At 39.8% G+C, this 6221-nt stretch overlaps 1 non-coding gene across 1 annotated transcript; it reads right to left on the bottom strand.

The window, feature by feature from the left end:
* Positions 1-1027: 1027 nt before the first annotated feature.
* Positions 1028-1102, bottom strand: Trnaw-cca. Its single transcript has one exon. It is a non-coding gene; the product is annotated as a tRNA-Trp (tRNA).
* Between the last annotated feature and the right edge of the window lie 5119 nt (positions 1103-6221).

The following is a 6221-nucleotide window of genomic DNA, read 5'->3' as shown; positions in this document are numbered from 1 at the left end:
AGAATATTACAGACCACTTAACGAGCTAAGTCTAACCAAGGCTGCTGGAGTAGACGACATTCCCTCATTGTTACTCATTTCCTTGGAAGAGCCAGATATGACATTACCATTCCAACTAGTTGTGTGAGACAGCGAAATACCTTCAGACTTCATGTTCCAAAGGAAGCAGAAACTGACAGATGGCCCCTGCTATAGACAAAATTCCCTCAGTGCTACTCCTATCTTCGGGAGAGGCAGCCATGACAAAACAATTCCACATGATAGACTCGTTGTAGGAGACAGGCGAACTGCCCACAGACTTTCATTTCCAAAGAAAGCAGATGTTGACAAGTGTGAATATTGTCGAACTATCACTTTACCAAGTCATGGTTGTAAAATATTAACAGGAAATATTTACAGAAGACTGGGAAATCTCGTAGCAGCCGACCTCGGGTGGAACTGTTCGGGTTCTACATCTACATTTATACTCCGAAAGCCACCCAACGGTGTGTGGCGGAGGGCACTTTACGTGACACTGTCATTACCTCCAATTCCTGTTCCAGTCGCATATGGTTCGCGGGAAGAACGACTGCCGGAAAGCCTAGAGAAATGTAGGAACACGCGAGGCAATACCGGCTCTACGACTTATCTTAGAAGATAGGTCAAGGATATACAAACCTGTGTTTTTAGCAATAATACAATTCTTGGAATTTTTAACGTAGCAAGGGTAAAACACAGAAACTAGACGTCAGTTGTGTAGTCGAAGGTCATGAAGGGGAAGCAGTGGTTGAGAAGAGAGTGAGAGAGCGTTGTAGCCTATCTAGGTGTTATTATGTGTCTGCACTGAGCAAGCAGTAAGGAAAAACAATAATTTCTAGAAAGGTTTAAGGCTCCGGAAAATAAGTAAAAACTCTGAGGTACGCCGACAGCAAACGACTTAGAAGTGCAACGAACACTGATAAAAACAAAACAATGATACCCAGAATTATATTTTCACTCTGTAGCGGAGTGTGCGCTGATATGAAACTTTCTGGCAGATTAAAACTGTGTGCCCGACCGAGACTCGAACTCGGGACCTTTGCCTTTGGCGGGCAAGTGCTCTACCAACTGAGCTACCGAAGCACGACTCACGCCCGGTACTCACAGCTTCACTTCTGCCAGTACCTCGTCTCCTACCTTCCAAACTTTACCGAAGCTCGCCTGCGAACCTTGCAGAACTAGCACTCCTGAAAGAAAGGATATTGCGGAGACATGGCTTAGCCACAGCCTGGGGGATGTTTCCGGAATGAGATATTCACTCTGTAGCGGAGTGTGCGCTGATATGAAACTTCCTGACAGATTAAAACTGTGTGCCCGACCGAGACTCGAACTCGGGACCTTTGCCTTTCGCGGGCAAGTGCTCTACCAACTGAGCTACCGAAGCACGACTCACAGTTTCAAAACAATGATAGTTGTATATATATATATATATATATATATATATATATATATATATATATATATGTGTGTGTGTGTGTGTGTGTGTGTGTGTGTGTGTGTGTGTGTTTATTCCTAAGGGACCATACTGCTTAGTTCGTCAGTCCCTACACTTACGCACTACTTAAACTAACTTATGCTAAGGAATTACACACCCATGCCCGATGGAGGACTCGAACCTCCGGCGGGAGGGGCCGCGTAGTGGGATGTAGTCGAATTAAATCATGCTATACTGAGGGAATTACTGTAGCAAATACAAAACAAAAAGAAGTAGATGAATCTCGCTGTTAGGACAGTAAGAAATTGAAATAGGAAGAATAAAAAATGAAGACCGGGAATAGCAAGAAAAGCATATCTAAACAAAAGAAACATGTTAACATCGTATACATATTAAGATTTCTGAAGGCTGCTGTGTAGCCTTGTATCGAGGTCAAATGTGGATGATAAGAAGTCCATATATGAAGAGATTAGAAGTATTTGGAATGTGTTGCAGTACAAGAATGCTGAAGATCGGACGAGTAGTGGGTGATGCCGTGCTGACTAATATTTCGGAGAAAAGAAATTTGACTAAAAGAGTGGATTGATTGTTAGGACACGTTCCGAGACATCAACGAATCAGCAGTCTAGTATTGGAGTGAAGTGGGGCGTGGTTGATGGGGGATGCTGTAAGAATGTAGAGGGCAACAAAGAAATGAATACAGTAAGCAGCTGAAATGGATGTACAGTACGTTACAGTTGTTATTCAGAGGTTTAGAGCATTACACGTGTTAGAATAGCAATGGAAGCTGTATGAAACCAGTCTTCGGCCGAAGATAACAACAACAATAATGAAGATATATTTTGGTATGCTATTAACTGACAAACTCACCATTGCTGGGGGATTCATTTTGCCAATTTTCTATTAGAAACGAAAATAAAAAATGAACTGTGTTTGTAGTGTAATATCGATAAAATTCCATTTACGTGTATTCATCAAAATGCCTTGAAATTATGAAACATTTTCTGGACGCTTCGGTGCCTACGATGCGATTTTCTAAACTTCTCTAAAGCAACGCATCTTTATAACTTATAGACAGCTACTGTTTCCGCCTACATCCGTTTGCATTTCGCAGCTAACGCAGTGAAAAGGGCTGCCAGGTACTTCCATAAGCTGACTCGACTCTAGAAGTGTCTTAACAGTAATGAATAACTGTAAAGCAACTTCAAGTATGTTGCGACATTTTTTCACGCATCTCAGTATTTACTACTCATATCTGCTACACACTGAGTCATACGTTGCTATATTTGTGTGGATTCATTCAGATGCATGAGTGAATACTGTCTGCGAAACATGTTTCTAATAAGCTTAGCAGTAAAGAAGTAATAAATATTAAAGGTTATCCATTATGCGGCTGTTTTCATAGCCTCTCGATGTTTTTGACGTCATATCTCCAGATCAATGTGTCACACAATGTCATAATTTTGTAGGGACTGTCTCCAAAATGTGCAGCAAAGAAGAAATAATATTTAACGGTGCGTATAATGGGGCAATTTTTGACGTATCTCAGAGTTTTTGACGTCATATCTCCTAAACTGTGAAAGGTAGTTGGTTTTTACTCCAAGATCCAATGCTGCCTGTCAGTAAGGGATATGCATACTAAGTTTGGATGAAATCAGTCTGGTGGTTTAAGAGAAAATGCGAAACATACACACATCCCTACATCCATTTTTATAATATTTATGGATTAGCAACTTAATCAAGTTGGTAACAGAGGGTGCTTTCTACTGCACAATATATTTCAGTTCCTTCCGTCTTACTTGCGGAGAACGAGACATGCGAATACTGTATCAGTGAGGACGCTTCATTAATCCTATTGGAGCAGTCATTTAGAGAGTAATAAAACCAAGAATCACGTACGCCGTGGGGCATTTTGGATGCTTCTCGTCTCAGGTAATATGATAAGTAACACAGTAGTTGTATTCGATAAGCGTGCTGGAAACTATACATGGATGATTGCATGGATGTAAATGAAATGCATTTGCTTAGCGAGCTCCTGAGAAAACCTGTATCAATTGCAGAAACAGAAGGCAATCCATCGTGTAAATAATCGCTGTTCCCATTTCTCAGTTCTCCGCAGCATAGTTGTAAACTCTGGGAAAATTATTCGCTGCGTTTCTCCGCACTTTATCCTTCCCACCAGTTAATGGGAGACAAATATGCTTATAGTTAGCGTGTTCATGCTATGACATAGCTCTTTAAGACTTTATGACCACTTTTAAAGTATTACTTCTGGGTTGAGTTTAGATCTATACTAACTTCCGGCAGAAAAAAAAATCGTAAGAAGAACTAGCTGCAGAAATTTCCAGTAAAATCTTGTAAGTTTTACTTCTACTTCGAATTATTGGGTGTTACTTTAAGATTTTATAAAGTCTGACTGAAAATCACAACAATGTGGTCTACAGTATACGGATAACGTGAAGTTCTGAGCATGCAGATAAATAGGTGTTTTTGTTAAATGATACTGAATATGATAGCAGAGACAACTGTTTTCTAGTTGTGGGTTTGTGTTTTAAGTGTCATTAATGACGTACTCTTCCCAACTATTATACTTCGTTTGTTATCAGTATACTTGCGCTAATAATTCGACATGGACAATGAGATGACTAGAAACAAATATGAAATACGGAATAAAGAATTTGAGTGGGAAGGTAAAAATATTGACTTATCGTGCAGAAACAAGACAGTGTGGCACCATACCAAATACAAGTAGGTGCTACAGGAGGAGACGAAAAGCAGTGCATGAACGGTAAGATTATATTTCGAGAAACAAGTACATAACGAAACGAACGAATATACAGCTCACCCAAACTACTTCGTGTACTCATTATTGGCATTTTGTGGAAACAGGTTCATGAGCGAATAAATTTATTGAAATTTTTGATCTGTCCTCGAAGAATGTACCATAGCACATATTTCAATGTATTTCAGAACCGTTCTTGAAGAGACATCAGCATCTTACACAGAAGCTATTCTCCTGGTATTACCCATTTTTATGCAAGTCGCGGTTCCTTCCACCCCTCCTCCATAACACTTGTCTGATGTAGAGATTTATGGGCAAGTCCCACCGGAAACCCTTTGTGTCACCCCAAAGAGGCGTCTGACAAGTGGTGAGGAATAAAAGGAACAGCTACATGACATTCCGTCAGTTCGATTGCTCTTTCTCTGCAGTCCCTTTGTTTTTCAACGTTCTTGTTGTACTGCGTAACGTATAATAATCACTTCCTCAACGCAGATACACGTATGAAGCCTGCTACGTGCTTAGAATGGAGGATTACGGGTCACCATTGCTTTTTATGTGTCGCTGAGTTGTATCTGACATCGAATGACGATGTGCTGCATGGGATCCCCAGCGCGACGTTGATCGATTTCAAATTAATGTCGGTTTGTCATTCAACTCTGCCGCTAACGACAGCTTGTTTGGAAACGAAGAAATGATAAAGAAAATTTTCCCTTTGTAATACAAGTAAAAACTGTGCGCCCGGTTAGCCAGCGACGGCTAACTGGCCATAAATTACAGGTTTACGCCTTTAATTGGTGAGAAAGTAACTTTTCAGCAGAAGCAGTAATAATGGGACTTACACCCTAGTATCTTGAGTTTATTTCCAAATCTCATGACTTCCGTAGGAGCTACATTTCATCGGTCTCTAGGAACGAACTCTAACTTTTGGTGTATAGAACTCTACATAACTATTCTCTGACCTTGAAGCAGGCCATACTAGTATAACGATAATCATGACCGAAGTTAATCGTGTGTACAGTGGAAACGTTTTAGAGTAGCAACCGTAAAATTCTCAAAACCAGTGTGCCTTCAATAGAAATAAGTGGCCATCCTGCTTCCGATAACTGTAAATGTAGCTCTTGTCCTGTTTCTATAGCCAGTGTTGAAGTAGAAAACAACGATTTTTTGCACATTCATTAGTTTGTAGACCCATTCTCCAGATTAATCCTAAGGAAACAACGACAACTTTGATTACTTCATTTTGAGGAGATACCTCATCGGAATTTGGAAAGAGAAAGAAATAAAAACCTTAAGGTTGGCCAACTACATTTTACGATTTTAAATGTGGTATACATAGGAAAGCATTTGGAAGAACAGTTGAACAGAACGAATAATGTCTGGAAGAGAGATTATAAAATGAACATCAAGAATATTTAAAAAAGTAATGAATTTTGGTATTTGGGCAGCAAAATAACTGAGGATGGCTGAAGCAGGGAAGATATAAGATGCAGACTTGAAAGAAGAAAGAAAATCATTTGTGAAAAAAGCTTGCTAGCATCACATATCAGTCTACATGCTAGAAAGTATTTTCTGAATGGGTTTGTATGGAGTGTAACTTTGTACAGTGGCGAAACGTGGAAGATTATTGTTTCACACGAGAACAGAAACCTCTGAAATGTGCCAATACAGAAGAATGGACGAGATTATATGGGTACATCGATTAATTAGTGAGAAGTTACTGGATCATATCATGGAGAAAAATTTATAACATCTTGACTAAAAAAGTATCGGTTTATGGGACACGTTTGAGTCATCAAGGTGTTATAATCAGGAATAACACAATAACCTCGTCAGTCTGGTTTATTAAATCACAAATCACTTTTTAACAAGCCAAGCGTCTACCCAGGCTCACACTCAGAAGTAATGCATAATTAAAGTTTGGTTATACCAATGTCCAAATGTGCATAGTGGGGTGCACGTCCCGTCATTATTCCCAAGTCCAGTGAA

The sequence above is a fragment of the Schistocerca americana genome, chromosome 4, assembly GCF_021461395.2.
Source record: "Schistocerca americana isolate TAMUIC-IGC-003095 chromosome 4, iqSchAmer2.1, whole genome shotgun sequence".
Classification (NCBI taxonomy): domain Eukaryota; kingdom Metazoa; phylum Arthropoda; class Insecta; order Orthoptera; family Acrididae; genus Schistocerca; species Schistocerca americana.
This window is presented reverse-complemented; position numbering and strand designations above follow the sequence as displayed.